Here is a 22,647-nt window from a genome sequence, read left to right as displayed (position 1 = left end):
CATGGTCTTTCAAGGACCATAATTCAGTCTAGAATACATGTTTTGCATGCTGAAGGTTCCACATTAGATCTTTGTGGCTCCAATAAAACCATCTCCAGTGGCAAGGTTGAAGAAGAGCTTTTTTCCAATAAGAATAGGCAGCCCAGGCAATATAGACAAGTGGTCTGACTGGCTCTAAAATGGCTTGGTATGTTCACATTAGCTAAAAACCAACCCCAGTGACGTGAAGCAGCTCTAGGCACATTGCAGCTGCCCACACAGCCAACAAAGGAAGGAGCCATTTTCTGCACAGACTTTATGATGTGAAAACTGATCTGGCTGAGCCGCAGAAGGTTCCAGCAGCACAGTCTTCCTGTGGCTGACCGTTGCCAGCGTTGAAACTGGCTGGACCACCTTTTCTTCCAGGCTAGAATGCCTCCCTTCCCACAAACCTCACCGTTCGCTTGTGTTCTTCACTCTGTCCAAACTTTTCTCCCTTGCTGGCTGACTGGAAGTCACACTGCTATAGAGGCCTGATTACAGGGTACGTTTTTGAGAAAGTTCTATCAGGGGTTCCTCATTCTGACTTTCAGGTAGGATTGTCAAGTCCAATTCAAGAAATATCTGGGGACTTTGGGGGTGGAGCCAAGAGACATTGGGGGTGGAGCCAGGAGATGTTGGGGTGGAGCCAGAAGCAAGGTTGTGACAAGCATAACAACTCCAAAGGGAGTTCTGCTCATCACATTTAAAGGGGCCACACCCGTTTTAAATGCCTTCCCTCCATTGGAAATAATGAAGGATAGGGGCGCCTTCTTTGGGGGCTCATAGAATTGGACCCCCTGCTCCAATCTTTTTGAGCACTTGTGGGAGAGGCACCAGATACTACACTGAAAATTTGGCACCTCTACCTCAAAAGACAGCCCCCCCCCCCCCCCCGAGCCCCAGATACCTGCAGATCAATTCTCCATTAAACCTTATGGGAATCAGTCTCCATAGGGAATAACAGAGTGTGCAGCAGGCATTTCTCTCCCCTCCTGCTGCTTTCTGATGACCCTGAAGCAGGGGGAGGGCCTCAAAACCAGGGAATCCCCTGCCCCCACCTGGGGACTGGCAACCCTACTTTCAGGGTCTGTCTACATGAGGAGTCCTCGGCCTTGTGCTTTGCGCTTGTGGGTGCTTTTGTAATTTTGACACACTGGGCTTTTTTTGTAGAAGAAGCCCAGCGGGAACTAATTTGCATATTAGGCCACACCCCCTGATACCAAGCCAACCAGAACTGCATTCCCATGCTCAAGAAAAGCCCTGCTGACACAGAACATATAATGGCTGCCGTGGAACCTGTCCCAAAATGGTTGCCTTGACAGCCAGAACCACGTTTTCAGAAGAAGCCCAAGGGCATGGGAGTGTGGGGAGATAATCTATAAAATATAATAGCAGTATATAATATCAAAAGGCCAATTTTAATCTATAAAAGAGATTTTATAGTCTTTAAACTATAAAATATAAATCTTTAATCTACAAACTATAATATCAGTATATAATATCAAAAGGCCAATTTTAATCTATAAAATAGATTTTATCGATATTTATCTATAAAATATAAATATAAATCTTTAATCTACAAGCTATAATATCAGTATATTATATCAAAAGGCCAAGTTTAACCTATAAAATATAAATCTATAAATCTTTAATCTACGAACTGTAATAGTATATAATATCAAAAGCCAATTTTAATCTAAAATATAGATTTTATAGATTTTAATCTATAAAATATAAATCTATATAAATATAGATTTTTAATCTATATAAATCTATATAGATTTTTTAAATCTATATAAATATAGATTTTTAAATCTATATAAATATAGATTTTTAAATCTATATAAATATAAATATAAAATAGATTTCAATCTATAAAATATAAATCTTTAATCTATAAAACATAATATCAGTGTATCATATCAAAAGGCCAGTTTTCAAATGGATTCTGAATCAGATGTGGCACAGTCATGGAGGAGAAGACTATACCACATAAGAACCCTAAAAAGTGGACTGATTTCTTACTCACTTTATGCCGCTCTCACGTTCCTCTTCTCAGCAGAGCATCCTTCCAATTTCACACTATCTGCCTCGGGGCTGCAAATAATGTCAGCTTTTTCGCACTGCAAACAGAAACCGGTTTTTAGAGGTTTGTGTTTGCTGCACGAAAACGCCAACGTTACTTGCAGCCCCAGGGGCAGATAGTGTGAAATTGGAAGGAAGCCCTGCTGAGAAGAGTAACGTGAAAGCGGTGTAAGGTGAGTGGGAAATGGGTCGAGCTTTGCTGGACCAGCTCAAGGGTATGTCTAATCCAGGAGTGGTCAAACTGTGGCTCTTATACACATGTTTTGTGGCTCTCAAAGCCCCCCCCCCACCCCATCAGCCAGCTTGGAAAAGGTATGTGGTTCTTTAAATCACTTCTCCAAGTCAAGCCAGCCAGCGGTTTGGAGAGTGTATTTAAAGTTAAAGTTGCTCTCCCTTCCTCATCTATTTTCCTTCCTTCCTTCAAACATTGATGTTCATGTCTTGCGGCTCTCACACATCTGATGTTTAGTCTATATGGCTCTTACGTAAAGCAAGTTTGGCCATCCCTGGTCTAATCCAATGACTGATCTTGATTAGCCAGTTGCTTCCGGGGCATTTACAACTTTAAAACGTCAGTTTATTGACGCATTATGTAAGTGGCTATCATGTTGGAAAGAATATTCCAAGAAGATTGGGGCAGGGAGAAATCTTAGGCAGGTGTGCGATGCGCTTTAAGATCTAGCTCCTTTGTAGCCACCTGACAGTCTGACGCACGGAGCTCCTGAGGTTGAATTATCCTCCTACCCCTTTCTTCTCACCTCTTTTAAAGCCTTTTTTATATCACTTGAGATGTGCCTGCCTCATGTCATTTAACAGCACCTAAGTATCTCGTGATAAATGGCTGTCATTGCTCAGTGGCACACCACACTACTCAGAACCATTGCAGAGGGAAGAGCTCAAATTGCCTTTGTTCGAGGGGAACTCTGCAGCTCGGTGTTTCCTTTAACAAGCATCCACACTGCCTCCCTGTTTGGTGTAGTGGTTAAGTGCTCAGACTCTCATCTGGGAGAACCGGGTTTGATCCCCCACTCCTCCACTTGTAGCTGCTGGAATGGCCTCGGGTCAGCCATAGCTCTCGTAGAAGTTGTCCTTGAAGGGGCAGGTTCTGGGAGAGCTCTCTCAGCCCCACCTACCTCACAGGCAATGTTCCCTCTAAGCTGTGGAGCCTTGTGAGCAAAAAAAATCTACTTTTTGAGCTACTGGCATTATGCTTGTGAGCTACTGTATAAATTAGCTTGCTGTGGGGCCATTTTCCCTGAGCTAAGACAAAAATGTGTGAGCCAGAGGCTAAAAAACCATGAGCTAGCTCACACTAACTTAGTTTAGAGGGAACACTGCTCATAGGGTGTCTGTTGTGGGGGAGGAAGATAAAGGAGATTATGAGTCGTTCTGAGATTCAGAGTGGAGGGCGGGATATAAATCCAATTTCTTCTTCTTCTCCTCCTTCTCCTCCTCTTCTTCTTCATCTTCATAGTTTCGTGTGGTTCTGTGCAAAGCAGACTTACGTGACGACGTATTATCGTTTAACACAGCAATCAACAGAACGAAGTCAAGCAGCAGATAAAAGAAACAGGTCAATTCCTAGGGTTGCCAATCTCCAGTTGGGGTCAGGGACCCCCCGGTTTGGAGGCCCTCCCCCTGCTTCAGGATCATCAGAAAGCAGAAGGGGGAGGGAAATGTCTGCTGGGCACTCCGTTCTTCCCTAGGGAGATGCATTCTCACAGGGTATAATGGAAAATCAATCCATGGGTATCGGGGGGGGGGGGCTGTTTTTTTTGAGCTAGAAGCACCAAATTTTCAGCATAGCATTCTGCTCCTTACCATAGGCAAAAATGAAGCCTACTTACCCTCACAAACAGAACACAGTATGTGTGTGCAGGGGTGGGGAAGTATTTTGAATAATGCAATGTTTCCAAACGCTTAGCATAATTCTACAGTTATTTCTAAATCCTCGTGGAACAGAACGGAGGCCGCTTGACTCGTACTTATTTTTAAGTAATGAAAAGGTTTTTACTGGCTTTGGGATTTTTTTTTTTTCTCCTCCGGTGCTTGTAATTGCAAAGATTTTTTTTTTTTAAAAAAAATTTATTGGATGAATGATTTGCAACACACAATAATGCCCAACACCCCTTGCCGGTATTCTCATCAGAGCAAGGCCTGGCCTTAACGATGTTTACGCTTGTAAAATAAAGCATTGTAAAAATGCAAGTGGAAAATAAAGCATTGTAAAAATGCAAGTGGTAGCAGGAAGCGATCGCCCCTTCCTAACAAATCACTTCCGACAGATCTGCAAGCGCCCTCCCGAAAAGCTCTCTTTCGATTGGCTTACGGAATTCCCTGGCACTGATGACCGCTGGGCTTGGACAGCAATGAAGAGAGACTGGAGAAATGCACTACAATTAGGTTGTTCGGTAACTAAATGGAGCAACCCTGGTTGGGGCACAGTGTACCACCGTGTCTCAGTTGTTCATGAATAGGGTTGCCAAATCCAACCCCAGAAATATCTGGGGACTTTGGGGGTGGAGCCAGGAGACTTTGGGGGTGGAGCCAGGAGACACTGGGGTGGAGCTAGGGGAGAGGGGGGAAATGGCACCAGGGAGCATGGCGAGCCGCCCCGCAGCTGCCGCCTCTTATCCACTCGCCGTGGCTGCTGAGATGGGCTCAGCCTGAGCCCATCTCGGAGGAGCAGCCATGGCGAGCAGAGAAGAGGCGGTAGTGGCGCGGCGGCCTCGCCCGCTCCGCCTCTGGGGGGTGGAGGCGGGCTGGGAGCGTGGCGAGCCACAAATCCGGGTCCTAGAAGGGCCCGGATTCGCGGCTCGCCATGCTCCTGGCCTGCCTTGCCCTCCCCTGCGCTGCTGCCGCCTCTTGGCTGCTCCTCCGAGATGGGCTCAGCCTGGGCCCATCTCGGAGGAGAAACTGCGGTGGGTGGGGAGGGGGTGGCAGTGGCGCGGCGGCCTCGCCGGCTCCAGGATCCGGCGGCTCGGCGCCGTTTCCCCCCTCTCCCCCCGCTTCCAGTTTTTGGGGGAGCGGGGGAAGAGGGTGGAAATCCTGGGGTCCCCCGCCAGGGCGGGAGGGTTGGGAAGCCTATTCATGAACCAGCTTAAAAAGGTAAAGGTAGTCCCCTGTGCAAGCACCAGTTGTTTTCGACTCTGAGGTGATGTTGCTTTCACAACGTTTTCCCGGCAGACTTTTTACAGGGTGGTTTGCCATTGCCTTCCCCAGTCATCTACACTTCCCCCCCCCCCCAGCAATCTGGGTACTCATTTTACTGACCTCAGAAGGATGGAAGGCTGAGTCGACCTGGAGCTGGCTACCTGAACCAGGGATCGAACTCAGGGATCGAACTCGGGGACCGCTGGGATCGAACTTAGGTCGTGAGCAGAGGGCTCCGACTGCAGTACTGCAGCTTTACCACTCTGCGCCATGGGGCTCTTAGACTGAATCAAACCATGGCTCCATCCAGGTTAGTATTGTCTACTCAGAAAAGCAGGAGGAGGAGGAGAAGAGGAAGATGATATTGGATTTACATCCCACCTTTCACTCTGAATCTCAGAGCGGTCACAGTGTCTTTTACCTTCTTCCCCCACAACAATGATGGACTAATGGTTTGATCCATCAGACCACCTGACCAAATGGTGGTTATCCATGGTTCAGAACGCGATGCTGGACTAGATAGACTAATGGATTGATCCATCAGACCACCTGGCCAACTGGTTATCCACTGTATGGAACAGAAGGCTGGACTAGATGGTTTGATCCATCAAAGCACTTCTTAATTTTATTCAGCCTTTCTTCTAAAGAGTTCAAGGAAGAAGACATTGGATTTATATCCCACCTTCCACTCTGAATCTCAGAGTCTCCGAGCAGCTCACAATCGCCTTTATCTTCCTCCCCCACAAGAGACACCCTGTGAGGTGGGTGGGGCTGAGAGAGCTCTCCCAGAAGCTGCCCTTTCAAGGACAACCTCTGCCAGAGCTATGGTTGGCCATTCCAGCAGCTGCAAGTGGAGGTGTGGGGAATCAGGCCCAGTTCTCCCAGATAAGAGTCTGCACCGTTAACCAGTACACCATACTGGCTCTCAAAGTCCCAAAAGACAAAACTGAAGAATCCTAGAGTTTGGTTTGCAGAAGGGAAAGATGCAATTGAATGCCATTTTTTTTTTTAAGGGAGAAGACAGCAGGGACAAGAAGTTCTAAATTATCCTTTAACATCCATTTCTTGAGGTCTGCCAGTATGTGACACACCAGCCATTCTCTACAATTCCTTGCCATGACTTGTTATAACTCCCATTTTTGCTGTCGGGAGCCCGAGGCAATCCTGGGGGATTTCTCAGGCTCCTGAGGCATGGTAGAAAGGCTGGCGGAAGCTTCACCACCCAGTTATGTTTTGTCAAAATGTTTTTATTCTACATCCAGCTCGTGTGCCGTTGCCCCGGTTTCCAAAGTCGCTCCAGCAAGACTGTGTTTGCTTTCTTAGGGATTTTATCCCTCATTCCGTTAAGTACTGAATTTTCTGCTTCACGGTAGCTTTGCGGGCATCCGGGCAACTGCAGGAAACTGTAAATGCTGATAGATGTGAACTCAGAACCAGGACCGGATCTACATGTTTTTTGAGGGGGGGGGGCAAAATTAAAAAAAATGATGCCCCTTATAGGCCATTCTATCTTATGGTCCCACAGAATACAATGGACTCCATACCCAATTTGGCACTCCCCCTCCCTGTCGGCACCCAGGGCAAGTACCCCCCTCTGCCCCCCCCCCTAGATCCAGCCCTGTTCAGAACAGCAACCAATGAGTGGTCTTGATGCGAAACTTGAATGCCGTGATTTGGTATCGGAATCAAGGGGCTGTTTCCAGGGGCTGTTTTGTAGAAAAATAGGTGGTGGAGCTCATCCAGGGATTGTTATGCAGCTGCACCTACTATTCAATGGACAAGGTAGGCAGGAGGGGAAACCCTCAGAAAGGTTCAGGAGCTGTGCTCCTGTGAGCTCCTGCTGAATTCAAGGCCTGGGGGTTTCTATTGCATGAATATAAGTGGGGCCTCGGCCCCGCCATGTTGTCTTTTAGTGTGTAGTAGCCATAAAACATGTTCTGTGTTGAACTCCGCTGCTTTGTCAAAATGTTTTCATTCTATGTCCAGCTCCTGTGCCGCTGCCCCAGTTTCCAAAGTCGCTCCGGCAAGACTGTGTTTGCTTTCTTAGGGATTTTATCCCTCATTTCCTCCCCCCCCCCCCCCACCACCAATGAATGAAGTCCAGTCTCTTGCCTTAAGTGAGACTTCTCATTATGTTTCCAGAAGGAAAAGGGCAGCCAGGTTGAGCTTTCGACCTCTGACTTCAGCCGTAGGAATTCAAGACAGGTGCCCTTTGCTTAGATCTATATTTGTTTGTGAGGGAAAAAATGTATCTTGACACAATAGGGGGGAAACAGGTAACATTGGACATGTGGCCTTTATATAGACCCAGAGGGTTACGTATCAGTATTACCAGAGTCCTGGAAGACTTATAGGATCTGTCATTGCTGTCTAGAAAATAGCCAGCTTGTGCCATTCCATAGGGAAATCCTCCAGTTCCCTCTTCAGCCCAATGTGTCTCAGTGTAATCTGAGACCTTTGAGCCCAATACCCAGGGATTTTTTTGTAGCAGGAACTCCTTTGCATATTAGGCCACACACCCCTGATGTAGCCAATCCTCCAAGAGCTTATATTAGGTCACACACCCCTGATGTAGCCAATCCTCCAAGCGCATACAGGGCTCTTCTTACAAGGCCTGCTGTAAGCTCCAGGAGAATTGGCTACACCAGGGATATGTGGTCTAATATGCAAAGGAGTTCCTGCTACAAAAAATGCCCTGCCAATATCCTTCTGATCTACTTGGAGCCAGGCTAGAAACTGTCATAGAAGTTTAATGAGTGACCTCCAGTCTAAACTACATTGCAGAGTTGTTAATATGAGGATCAAACAGAGAACCTAGAATTAAAACATAGCAAATGTACAGATTTCCAGTGCAATCCTAAACTGTTACATCTTGGGATCCCCTGAAATTCCAGCTCATCTCCAGGCTATAGAGATCGGTTCCCCTGGAGAAGGTGGATGTTTTGGAGGATGAATTTCTAAGCCAGGGATGGCCAAACTTGCTTAACGTAATAGCCATGTAGAATAAACATCAGATGTTTGAGAGCTGCAAGACATGAACGTGAGATGTCTGAGAGCTGCAAGACATGAACGTGAGATGTCTGAGAGTTCCAAGACAAAGAAGGAAGGAAGGAAGGAAGGGAGGAAGGAAGGAAGGAAGGAAGGAAGGAAGGAAGGAAGGAAGGAAGGAAGGAAGGAAGGAAGGAAGGAAGGAAGGAAGGAAGGCAACTAGATGGGTGAGGGAGAAAGGAGAGAGAGATGAAAAGAAAGCAACTTTAAATGCATTTTTCAAGCTGCTGGGTGGTTTGGCTTGGAGAAGTGATTTAAAGAGAGAAATGCCTTCTCTAAGCTGGCTAATGGGGCAGTGGGGGCTTCAAGAGCCACATTGGGCATTTTCGCACTGACCTTACGCCGGAGCGACGTCCCTCTTCACCGCGCAGCGTCTGCGCGGATTTCGCACTAATTGCTCCGCAGAACCCAGAAGAGCCGCAAAGTCCCGCGGCTTTTGCGTCGCAAATGTAAACCGCCAAAAAACAGTTTACATTTGCGATGCAAAAGCCGCGGGACTTTGTGGCTCTTCCGGGTTCTGCGGAGCAATTAGTGCGAAATCCGCGCAGACGCTGCGCGGTGAAGAGGGACGTTGCTCCGGCGTAAGGTCAGTGCGAAAACGCCCATAATATGTGTGAAAGAGCCACAAGTGACTCCCAAGCTGCAGTTTGGCCACTCCTTCCTTCCTTCCTTCCCACCTGCCTGCTCTCAGACATCTGACATTCATGTCTTGCAACTCTCAAACATCTGGCATTTATTCTATGTGGCCCTTATGTTAAGCAAGTTTAGCCGCCCCTGTCCTGGAGGGTGTTGGGGGGGTGGTTCCCCATCTCCTGGGCATGGAGCAGGGGTAATGGAGTGTGTGAGTGGAGAGGTATTTGTGAATTCCCTGCATTGTGCAGGGGGTTGGACTAGATGACCCTGGAGGTCCCTTCCAACTCAGTGATTCTATGATCTGACAAGATCAGGCTATACCACATCACCTTCCTTCCCATATTTAAAAAGTACATTGAATAAAAATATTTTCTACACTTAGCTTCTCTCCCTATCTGTACACGTTTAACAATCTATTGTTGCAGATTTGGAACCAATGGCAATTAACCACAATAAAATCATTTATTGGCATGTACTAACGATGAGGTTTGAAAGCTCCACCCAAGCGCCGTGGCCCATTAACAAACTCAAGATTTATGAATTTATCAGGACTCCTGAAACAGGCGTCTTTAATTGCCCTCTTTATTAATTCTTCTAAGAAAGTGTTAGCATTTTGCTGGCATTTAAATGTGAGTTTTGACAAGATGTGGTATCAATTAATGGTCTTGTTAAAAGTCAGACAACATTTCTTTTTTTTCACAGCGCTAGCCTGATTCTCTTTCGCCTCACTGAGTAATCTGGGAAATGAATTTTCTCCACCAGAAGGCTAGGAGAGTGCATGGCTTTCATTTGGAAGGAGAGTGAAGGCTGGGGTGTTCTGCCAGTACTTTTCAACAACAGATGCCCACCCCTCGATTTTTTTTTTCTTCTTCTCAGTGCCAAAGTTACACATGGCTTGGAATGTCACGTCTGGCCGACTCATGTGTCCTTTCCCCACTGACATTTGGTACCAGGCAACTGGGAACAGAAAAATGACCCAGAAGGAGGGGTCCTTATCACGGTTCCCTCTAAGCTGAGCTAGTGTGAGCTAGCTCACAGTTTTTTTGGCCTCCGGCTCACACATTTTTGTCTCAGCTCAGGAAGGATGATCCCAGAGCAAACTAATTTATGCAGTAGCCAAATTGCTCGCTCACTCACTCGAGAGCCAGTTTGGTGTAGTGGTTCAGTGTGAGGACTTGTATCTGGGAGAACCGGGTTTGATTCCCCACTCCTCCACTTGCACCTGCTGGAATGGCCTTGGGTCAGCCATAGCTCTGGCAGGGGTTGTCCTTGAAAGGGCAGCTGCTGTGGGAGCCCTCTCAGCCAAACCCACCTCACAGGGTGTCTGTTGTGGGGGAGGAAGATAAAGGAGATTGTAAGTTGCTCTGAGATTCAGAGTAGAGGGCGGGATATAAATCCAAAATCTTCTTCTTCTCACAACTTTAATGCCAATAGCTCACAATGTAGAATTTTTGCTCACAAGACTCTAAGGTTGCCAGGTCCAATTCAAGAAACATCTGGGGACAGGGCCGGATTAACAATTAGGCCAAGTAGGCACTGGCCTATGGGCCCCCATGCCTTTAGGAGCCACAGGCCGGCTTTCCCCCACAGTTTCCCCCCTGCTTGCAGCCCTCCCAGCCTGCATGTGCAGCGAGCCACCGAGCCGCTCTTTGCCTGACTTGCCTGGTGCAGCTGCTGCTGGTGTTGTTGCCAAGTTTGCCTCTCTCTGCCTCTCCCCCACAGCTTTGTCAAAGGAGCTTTTGAGAAGCTGCCTGCGGGCTGCAGTGGGGGGCCATGGACAGTGAGGCTGGCACTCCAACTCTGAGATAATTTGCAAGGCCCCCCCCCCCCAAGATTTTGACTGCCTAGGGGCCTCCAGAGGGTTTAATCCGGCCCTGTCTAGGGACTTCGAGGGTGGAGCCAGGAGACATTGGGTGTCAGGAGCAAGGCTGTGACAAGCATGAAGTCCAGAAGGAAGTTCTGGCCATCACATTGAAAGGGACCGCACACCTTTTATATGCCTTCCCTCCATTGGAAATAATGAAGGCTAGGGGTACCTTCTTTTAGGGCTCATAGAATTGGACCCCCTAGTCCAATTCTTTTGAAATGTGGGGAGTGTTTTGAGGAGAGGCACTGGATGCTATCCTGAAAATTTGGTGCCTCTACCTCAAAAACCAGCCCCAGATACCCACAGATCAATTCTCCATTATATCCTATGGGAGTCTGGAGTGCCCAGCAGACACACACACACACACACACACACACACCCCAGCTTTCTGATGTCCCTGAAGCAGGGGGAAGGCCTCTAAATCAGGGGATCCCCTGGCCCCACCTGAGGATTGGCACCCTACAAGACTCCGCAGTTTAGAAAGAGTGCTGGTCTTTAATAACCTTTTGCATCTTGAAGGGTTATTGTTGTTTCCTCTGTTGTTTCCTCCCCAACTGCTTTTCAGCCTGCTAAAGAACAGCGATGGAGTGGAAGAGAGTGGTTTCCAGCAGAAAAAACTGCTGGTGACGAAAAGGTTAAAGGCTCCCCCACTTCAAAGGGTCACCACACCCCATTTCAAAATGCCCCCTGCAGCATGCAAGAGAGAGTGTTTCAAATGTGGAATTCACTGCCAGAGAATGTCCTGACGGACACAGGAATAAACACTTTTAAAGGGGTCTTTTGATAGAGCCATAAGGAGAGGTCTAGCAGTGGCTACTAGCCATGGTGACTGAGGGGAATTGCCAAATCAGAGACACTAACCCAAGGATGTCAAACATGTGGCCCAAGGGCCAAATCAGGCCCTTTGAGGGCTCCTATCAGGCCCCCGAGCAATTGGCTGTCATCTGCTTCCTTCTCCCTCTCTCTTGCTTCCTTCTGCGTCACAGCTTGCTTTGTGAGGTTTGCTCAATCACACAGGAGCTAGAGAGCAAAAACTCTATTGGCTGAGGCTCCTCCCTTGGGGAGGAAGGGGGAGAGGGATAGCTTACTTTGCCAGACTCTCTCAATTGCACAGCAGAGCTACTGAGCCAAGCCTCTCTTACTTCTATTGGCTGAGGCTCGTCCCCTTCCTGGTCCCCTGGAGAAGAAAGGAAAGAGCCAGAACTTCCTTTGCCCAGTTCCCTGGATCACACAGGAGAGGTACAAAGAAAGCATCTTTAAGACCAACAAGTGCCAATGTTTTAAGCATGTTTTAAGGGATTTTTTTTTAAAAAAAATCTTTAATTGTGTTTTATTGGTGTCCTTTATAAAGTTTATATCTCTGCTACCTAATCTTAAAATGGGTACACATTAGAGTTGCCAAGTCCAATTCAAGAAACATCTGGGGACTTTGGGGGTGGAGCCATGAGATATTGGGGGCGGAGCCAGGAACAAGGGTGTGACAAGCATAATTGAACTCCAAGAGAATTCTGGCCACTACATTTAAAGGGACAGCACACCTTTTTAAATGTCTTCCTTCCATAGGAAATAATGAAGGATAAGGGCACCTTTTTGGGGGGTTCATAGAATTGGACCCCCTGGTCCAATCGTTTTGAAAATTGGGGGGGGGGGGTACTTTGGGGAGAGGCACTAGATACTATACTAAACATTTGGTGCCTCTACCTCAAAAAACAGCTCCATCAGAGCCCCCGAAACCTCCAGATCAATTCCCCATTATACCCTATGAGAATAAATCTCCGCATAGGGAATAATGAAGTGCTCAGCAGACATTTCCCTCCCCCCCCCACACACACCCCTTTTCTGGCGACTCTGAAGCGAGGGATTGGCCTCTCTACTCATGAGTTGCTGCCAACTTCTTCAAAGTAACACAGGCACCCCATCCCAAGAGGAAGCCTTTCAATCGGAGACTGAAGCCTCCGGAGGTGCAAAGGTACATGGTCCTCTGGGGGTGGGGCTTCCCCCCGCCGGCCAACTGACTGGGGGCGGGAAAGAGCCTGGGAAACCGGAAGAACCCCCACTGGGACCTGGGGATTGGCAAGCCTAGTACACATACAGCTCGGCCTGACACGGCTCGGCCCAACAAGGTCTCATTTATGTCACATCCGTCCCTCATAACAAATAAGTTTGACACCCCTGCTCTAATTCTTTGAATCCCAGAGCCAGGAGGCAACACCAGGGGAAGGCCTTGGCATCTATCCCCTGTTGTTGGCCATCAAGAGGAACTGGCTGGCCACTGTGTGGGACATCCAGTTCAGAGCCGCTTGTGCTTGCAGAGAAATATCTGTTGTGTTACAGGCTCAAGTCCAGTTCCTTTCCCTCTTCCAGCTCGCGTACAGCTTTCCTCTCGCAGACAGGCTTCGGCCCTGGTTTACGGCCTCCCTCGCAACACAGCAGAAGAAGTCAGGCTGTCCTGACTCGCCACTGAGATTTCAGCCTCCTGCCAGACAGCACTATTTCACCGGCCGTGCGGTCAGCATGAACTCGGAGAGCTCTTCTCCCGGAGCCAAAGAAGCAGACGAGACCGGCAAAACTATCATTATTGATGTTCTTTCAGAAACCGTCTCCTGGCAAATTAGAAGGGAGAGCAGAGAAAGCTCTGAGCCTGCTTTTTTCTTGAACCTCTTCATTTGGGATCCACAGAGTAGAACCTCTTTGCTTTTAGACAGGGCTTTATTTGCAGCAGGAACTCCTTCGCATATTAGGCCACACCCCCTCTGATGTAGCCAATCCTCCTGGAGCTTACAGTAGGCCCTGTACTAAGAGCCCTGGCAGCTCTTGGAGGATTGACTACATCCGGGGGGGGGGGGTGCAGCCTAATAAGTGAAGGAGCTCCTGCTACAAAACAAAAGCCCTGCTTTTATACAAATACAATAACCTTTATTGGCATGATATCGAACATAACAGGAAACCAATCCGTCCATCTAACGGCAATTTGCAAATATATTAAGCGCCTCCTAAATGCTAGATATAAAAAAATCTGCAACTGTTTCGATTACCAATCGGTTCCGAGTTGACAACAAAAAGACAATTTTATATTTGTCGGGCTTCGCTGTTTGCTCACTCAAACAGGGGTCAATGAGTATGGAGCGCAGGTCAGAGTAAAAAGTACAGTTTAAGAACACACGTTCTAAAATGTGTATCTCTGGACAGGCACAAGTGCAGTCTGTTAGCATAGGGAGTTTTATGGAATCTTCCAAGAAGTATCGCAGATGGTAGCACATTGAACCTACCTTGCAAATAGGCTCTGCGTTGCCTTCTTTTACTGTAAGCGAATGCTGTTGATGGCAGTGTGATGTAGTGGTTAGAGCTTCAGACTAGGATCTGGGAGGCCCAGATTCAAATCCCCACTCCGCCAAGAGACGCCCACTGGGTGACCTTGGGCCAGTCACACACTCTCTGCTTAGCCCACCTTACAGGGTTGTTGTGTGGATAAAATGGAGGAAAGGAGAACAATGTCAGCCATTTGGGTCCCCACTGGGGAGAAAGGTCAGGGATAAATGAAGGAAATAATAAATCAATGCATCATTCTCTTTGCGCACCCCTAGCTTTGGTTGATCAGGATTACCATTCCCATATCGCAGATGTGTGACGCAAAATGGAGTTATTGCTTTCAGAATGGTCCCAATTAGAAGCTGAGAAAGTTTGCCTGGGCAAAGTGTGGGGTGGTATTAAGGAAGAGGAGGAGGAATGAGGAGGAGAAGGAAGAAGATGCTGCTGCTGATATTGGATTTATATCCCACCCTCCACTTCGAATCTTAGAGTCTCAAAGTGGCTCACAATCTCCTTTATCTTCCTCCCTGACAAGAGACACCCTGTGAGGTGGGTGGGGCTGAGAGGGTTCTCACAGAAGCTGCCCTTTCAAGGACAATCTCTGCCAGAGTTATGGCTGACCCAAGGCCATACTAGCAGGTGCAAGTGGAGGAGTGGGGAATCAAACTCAGTTCTTCCAGATAAGAGTCCGCACACTTAACCACTACATCAAACCAAGAAGAGGAGGAGGAAGAGGAGAACATTGGATTTGTACCCCACCCTTAACAATCTCCTTCCCTTCCTTTCCCCACAACAGACACCCTGTGAGGTAGGTGGGGCTGAGAGAGCTCTCCAAGAACTGCTCTTGGAAGAATAGCTCTGCAAGAACTGTGGCTGACCCAAGGTCATGCCGGCAGCTGAATGTGGAGTGGGGATCAAACCCGATTAAAGTCCATGCTCTTTACCGCTACACTAAACTGGCTACACCAAAACGAAGTGACCTGTAACTTCTCTGCTGGATCACGCACACAGTTGTTTGCATGTTTATTGTAGGTCTTCCACTCTTTGAAAACCTTTTCCTGAATCAGATTATTGGTCTATTAAGACCAGCATTGTCTACTCTGACTGGCAGCCGCTGTCCAAGATCTTGCATCGCTTACAATCAGATCCATTAAGAACATAAGAACATAAGAGAAGCCATGTTGGATCAGGCCAATGGCCCATCAAGTCCAACACTCTGTGTCACACAGTGGCAAAAAAATTTATATACACACATACACTGTGGCTAATAGCCACTGATGGACCTGTGCTCCATATTTTTATCTAAACCCCTCTTGAAGGTGGCTATACTTGTGGCCGCCACCACCTCCTGTGGCAGTGAATTCCACATGTTAATCACCCTTTGGGTGAAGAAGTACTTCCTTTTATCCGTTTTAACCTTTCTGCTCAGCAATTTCATCGAATGCCCACGAGTTCTTGTATTGTGAGAAAGGGAGAAAAGTACTTCTTTCTCTACTTTCTCCATCCCATGCATTATCTTGTAAACCTCTATCATGTCACCCCGCAGTCGACGTTTCTCCAAGCTAAAGAGTCCCAAGCGTTTCAACCTTTCTTCATAGGGAAAGTGCTCCAGCCCTTTAATCATTCTAGTTGCCCTTCTCTGGACTTTCTCCAATGCTATAATATCCTTTTTGAGGTGCGGCGACCAGAACTGCACACAGTACTCCAAATGAGACCGCACCATCGATTTATACAGGGGCATTATGATACTGGCTGATTTGTTTTCAATTCCCTTCCTAATAATTCCCAGCATGGCGTTGTCCTTTTTTATTGCAGACGCACACTGTCTTGCCATTTTCAGTGAGTTATCTACCACGACCCCAAGATCTCTCTCTTGGTCAGTCTCTGCCAGTTCACACCCCATCAACTTGTATTTGTAGCTGGGATTCTTGGCCCCAATGTGCATTACTTTGCACTTGGCCACATTGAACCGCATCTGCCACGTTGACGCCCACTCACCCATCCTCAACAGATCCCTTTGGAGTTCCTCACAATCCTCTCTGGTTCTCACCACCCTGAACAATTTAGTGTCATCCGCAAACTTGGCCACTTCACTGCTCACTCCCAACTCTAAATCATTTATGAACAAGTTAAAGAGCATGGGACCCAGTACCGAGCCCTGCGGCACCCCACTGCTTACCGTCCTCCACTGCGAAGACTGCCCATTTATACTCACTCTCTGCTTCCTATTACTCAGCCAGTTTTTGATCCACAAGAGGACCTGTCCTTTTACTCCATGACTCTCAAGTTTTCTAAGGAGCCTCTCAAGTTTTCTAAGGAGCCATTCAAATTGGAGATGCTGTGGATTGAGCCTGGGTCCTTCTGCATGTCAAGCGGATGTTTTACCATAGTGCCGCAGCCCAATTCTGGAGGTATCAGTTTGCCAAGGACTTTCCAAGGTTCACAAGGGACCACAGATGCTCAAATATGGGACCGAGCATTTAAGTCAGTCCTTAGATTGCTATCCCAGCAGCAATCCTGATGTTCCAATTTCTCCTCCCCCTCCTCCTCTTTTCATGCTCTGATTATATTCTTGTCAGATTGATAGCCCATCTTCTCTCTCTCTCTTTTTGTCTTATTCTAGCACTCCTCATATTAAATTAAAACAGATGTGATCAGGCTTCAGTTAATCTTTGCCCAAAACAGAACGATCCATAACCCTCTTACAGATCTTCTACGGAGTGGATTATCTAATGCCAGCGTGCTGTGGATCCTCCTGGGACATCATTAGCACATTTAATAATGCCAAATTACCCTCTTTATTATCAGCTCTGGTACGTGACAAAGCACTCTATTTGTTCTTGAACCAAAGTAGACCTCCGCTAAACACGCTTGAGCCTATTGGGGAGATCATGGAAGGGTATAAAAGTGAAACAATTGGAGAAAGGGGATTTTTTTTCTCCCTGTCGTTCTGGAATTTGGGTTTGCCCTGTTAGCGTCACCCACTAGACATGTATCCGTATGGATTTTCCCTATAGAGAAAGGTTAAAGCAGGGCTTTTTGTGTAGCAGGAACTCCTTTCCATATTAGGCCACACACCCCTGATGTACCAATCCTCCTGGAGCTTACAGTAGCCCCTGTACTAAGAGCCCTGTAAGCTCTTGGCTACCTCAGGGGTGTGTGGCCTAAGCAGAACCGCCAACATAGTAATGGTACAGCACAGTGGAATAGTTTTTAAATTTTAATTGTATTAATGTTTTATAGATTTTATTGACTTATTGTTTAAAATCGAGTAAACGAGTGTTGTAAGCCGCCCTGGGTCCGCTTGCGGAGAGGGCGGGATAAAATTCTAATGTAAAGAAATGAAATAAAAATAGATTGATAGATAGATAGATAGATAGATAGATAGATAGATAGATAGATAGATAGATAGATAGATAGATAGATGATAGATAGATAGATAGATAGATAGATAGATAGATAGATAGATAGATAGATAGATAGATAGATAGATAGATAGATAGATAGATAGATGGATGGATGGATGGATGGATGGATGGATGGATGGATGGATGGATGGATGGATGGATGGATAGATAGATAGATAGATAGATAGATAGATAGATAGATGGATGGATGGATGGATGGATGGATGGATGGATGGATGGATGGATGGATGGATGGATGGATAGATGATAGATAGATAGATAGATAGATAGATAGATAGATAGATAGATAGATAGATAGATAGATAGATAGATAATATGAAAAGGAGTTCCTGCTACAAAAAAAAACCTGGGTTAAAGAGATTAGGGTGAAGAAGAAGATGATGATGATTGATTGATGATGATGATTGATGATGATATTGGATTTATATCGCACCCTACACTCTGACTCTCAGAGTCTCAGAGCAGTCACAATCTCCTTTTCCTCCCCCACCACACACCAAAGCTGGGAAAGGTCTCTCAGCCCCACCTACCCTGTGAGGTGGGTGGGACTGAGAGGAGACAACTCGTACGAGAGTTATGGCTGACCCAAGGCTGTTCCAGCAGCTGCAAGTGGAGGAGTGGGGAATCAAACCCGGTTCTCCCAGATAAGAGTCCGCACACTTAACCACTACACCAAACTGGCTCGTGGAGACCTGATGAGTGAAGGGTGACGTGACAGAGGTTTACAGAATTATGCATGGTTCAGAGAAAGTAGAGAGAGAAGTACTTTTCTCCCTTTGTCCCAATACAAGAACTTGTGAGCACTCAATGAAATAAATGAACAGTAGGCTTAGAACAGATAAGGAAGTAAAGGGAGGGCCTCTGGGGTTCTGGCCCTGATGGTGGACCTCCTGATGGCACCTGGCTTTTTGGCCACTGTGTGACACAGTATTGGATTGGATGGGCCATTGGCCTGATCCAACATGGCTACTCTTAGGTTCTTATGTTAATACAATTAAGGGACAGCAGATCTTGTTGTATGACAGTGTAAAGTGCTGTCAAGGCAAAGTGAGAGACAACTAGAGGTGGTTTGTCATTGCCTGCCTCTGCATCATGACCCTGGACTTCCTTGGTGGTCTCCCATCCAAGTCCTAATCAGGGCTGACCCTGCTTAGTTTCCAAAATCATATAAGGTCAGGTGGCGACCACACAGGATTTTCAAGGCAAGAGATGGACAGAAGTGGGTTGTCATTGCCTGCTTTTGAAACCCTGAACTTCTTTGCAGATAGATCGAGATGGGTAGCTGTGTTAGTCTGTCTGTAGCAATAGAAAAGAGCAAGAGTCCCATAGGACTGTGAAGAAGAAGAAGAAGAAGAAGAAGAAGAAGAAGAAGAAGAAGAAGATGATGATGATGATGATGATGATGATGATGATGATGATGATGATGATGATGATGATATTGGATTTATATCCTGCCCTCCTCTCCGAAGAGTCTCAGAGCGGCTCACAATCTCCTTTGCCTTCCTCCCCCACAACAGACACCCTGTGAGGTGGGTGGGGCTGGAGAGGGCTCTCACAGCAGCTGCCTTTTCAAGGACAACTTCTGCCAGAGCTATGGCTGACCCAAGGCCATTCCAGTAGGTGCAAGTGGAGGAGTGGGGAATCAAACCCGGTTCTCCCAGATAAGAGTCCGCACACTTAACCACTACACCAAACTGGCTCTGCCAGAGCTATGGCTGACCCAAGGCCATTCCAGCAGGTGCAAGTGGAGGAGTGGGGAATCAAACCCGGTTCTCCCAGAGAAGAGTCCACGCACTTAACCACTACACCAAACTGGCTCTCCTTGACTGAGCAGTGAGTCACAAAAGCTCCTACACATCCACAAATTTTGTTGGTCTTCAAGGTGCTACTGGACTCTTTTCTACTGGACTTCCTTGGTGGTCTCCCATCCAAGTACTAACAAGGGTTCTAATTAGAACCTTGATGAATTTCTAATGAGATCAAGCCAGCCGATTATCCAGGTCAGACTGAATTCTGCTATTTCTTTCAAAATTCTATATGCCAATTTGGTGTAGTGGTTAAGTGTGCAGACACTTATCTGGGAGAACTGGGTTTGATTTCCCCCTCCTCCACTTGCAGCTGCTGGAATGACCTTGGGTCAGCCATAGCTCTCGCTGGAGTTGTCCTTGAAAGGGCAGCTTCTGTGAGAGCTCTCTCAGACCCACTTACCTCACAGGGTGTCTGTTGTGGTGGGGGGGGGAAGGTAATGGAGATTGTAGGCCACTCTGAGATAGAGAGTATAGGGTGAGGTATAAATCCAATGTCTTCTTCTTCTTCTCCTTCTCCTCCTCCTTCTCTTCTTCTTCTGGCCAGCGCAGGGTCCAAAACAAGTAACAACAATAAACAACAATAAAACTGTATAGGACTTTCTGTTGTTGTTTTTTTCCAACAGACCCTGAAGTCTATCAAAGGAACTCACCTGTCTGCACAAAGGAAAGAGAAGATCCCTGGTGTCCAGTCTCACCTGGCTCACTTTCTCCATCTCTGAACCTTCTTGTACTTCTACAGGAGAATTTCCAAAGGCTGGGGGAAGGAAATCAATGGCAGCGACATGATATATTAGACCAAGGGGGAGTTCACACCACCTGCTTACATCGCAGGCATCCATCTTGGGGGTAATAATAGACGTGCAGCCTATTCAAGGTGTAAAGCCTTTTGCAAAGTCTCTCCATTAAAATTCAGACAGCAAACTTGATTTTCTGGTTTGGCTTTTAGGGACCATTCTCATTGGCTGCAAACTGTGCATTGCCTGAGTAATGACACCATGATGGCACCTTCTGTGAGAGCAACACAGCTTCCTAAGTAGGCTGTCTTGGAGCACAGAAACATCTGAAGCATGCCACCAAATCCTTTACTGTTTTCTCACACAGCTTACCACGCGGTCACGTTCCTGTTTTCTCCACAACATCAGTCCGATTCCCCACTATCTGCGCCGAAGTTACAGGAAGTGCCACGGCTTTTGCATAGCAAACGTAAACCGCTAAAACCCAGTTTACGTTTGCTACGCAAAAGCCACGGCACTTCCTGTAACTCCGGCGCAGATAGTGGGAAATCCAACGGACACTGTGAAGAGAACAGGAACGTGACTGCGTGGTAAGCTGTGTGGGAAAACGGTACTTCTTTCATTAGCTCCCCTGGAAATTTCCCAGTGCTTTGACCCTTCACAGATCTATTGGCTCAGATGATACAAATAATACAAATGCAACCATCTCGACGGAGGGATTTGTGACTCAATGACTTTCTCCCTTCAAAGCATAGCCTTGCCAACCTCAAAGTAGGGCCTGGAGATCTCTTTGAATTACAACTGATCTCCAGACTACAGAGAGATCAGTTCCCCTGGAAGAAAGGGCAGCTGTGGACAGCAGACTCTATGGTATGCCATAGAGTCTAGAAGAAATCAAAGTCCTAGAGTGACATCCCATTCCTTCTGAGCTCCCCAAATTCCACCCTCTCCAGAATCCAGCCCCAGATCTCCAGGAATTTCCCAACGACAGGTTGGCAACCTTACCACAGTGGGATATTTAAATCGGGGGTGTCAAATACATGGTCTGAGGGCCGGATTTGTCCCCTGGAGGGCTCCTATCGGGCCTGTGAGCAACTCACTGTCATCTGTTTCCTTCTCCCTTTCTTGCTTTGCCAGGCTTGTTCAATCACACGGGAGCTACAAAGCAAAGTCTTTATTTTCTCCATTGGCTGACCAGTACATGAACCAACTTATGTACAAAAGTTCACCCAGCCATTTCATGTTTTCCCCTGGGTGTTAGGTGCAGAGCACTGACCATGAGATTTCTGTAATGAATGTCAATAAATCAAACGAGGTTTGCAACTTACAGACACACACCCGAACAACACCTGGACAGCATACTCAAGGTTGCTACAGCACAGACACCGTCTCCAGATTTTGATGCAATAATTCAGAGGAACAAGAGGTGTTAGTTATCAGAGACTGTTAAATAGATAAAATACTGCAAGAGTGCTCATCCTTTAAGCATACTTTATTTTAAGGGTTTTTTTTTAAAAAAAAAATCTTTGTGTTTGTCTGTCTTTTGTAAAGTTTATATCTCCGTTACCTGGCATTACATTTTATGACACGCATGGCTCAGCCCGACAAGGTCTCATTTATGGAGAGGAAGCGGCAGAGAGGTGATATGATCACTATCTTCAAGTACCTGAAGGGGTGTCATATAGAGGATGGTGTGGAAGTGTTTACTGTGGCCCCAGAAGGTAGGACCAGAACCAATGGTTGAAATTAAATCGAAAGAGTTTCTGGCTCAACATTAGGAAGAACTTCCTGACCGTTAGAGCGATTCTTCAGTGGAACAGGCTTCCTCGGGAGGTGGTGGGCTCTCCTTCCTTGGAGGTTTTTAAACAGAGGCTAGATGGCCATCTGACAACAATGCGGATCCTATGAACTTAGGGGGAGGTATTTGTGAGTTTCCTGCATTGTGCATGTGATTGGACTAGGTGACCCTGGAGCTCCCTTCCAACTCTATGATTCTATGTCAGATCCAGCCCTCACTACAAATGTGTTCGACACCCCTGTTTTAAAGCATTGCTGACGCTGCCAGAAAGGCTTTTGCCTTTCCTTTCCCACACTCATTTCCTCCTGCCAGGGGACAAACAGACTGTGAGACAATTAGCAAATGCAGTAACTGGATCAGCTGCAGAGTGGCTGTTTTCGAACACAATGAGCCAAGCGTGTACACTCCGCATTTCCTGGAGGGACTTAAATAATTAGTTTTGGATAGCTTTGGACTAGCTTCACACTGCAGTTCCCCACCCAGGGGACTCCCACCGACCCCACTAAATTTGGATAAGTAGGACAGCTTGCCGAGAACCGGCAGAAGACAGTGGCCAGGGGCCGAATGGCATAATATAGCCAAGCTCGTTTCTGAGGTTGAGCTTTTCTTTCCTGGATAACAACGGGGGCTCCTAAAGACCTTCCTGTGGGGTCTGGGTGGATAGTCTGTGGGAATGTGAAACATGTGTCGATTGGGGATGCCAGGATGGATTGAAGGGAGAGAGTAAAATTGTTAAACAGCGGAACAGGTATGGAAAAATCAG

Source organism: Heteronotia binoei, chromosome 7 (genome assembly GCF_032191835.1).
Source record: "Heteronotia binoei isolate CCM8104 ecotype False Entrance Well chromosome 7, APGP_CSIRO_Hbin_v1, whole genome shotgun sequence".
NCBI lineage: Eukaryota > Metazoa > Chordata > Lepidosauria > Squamata > Gekkonidae > Heteronotia > Heteronotia binoei.
Note: the sequence above shows the minus strand (reverse complement) of the source record.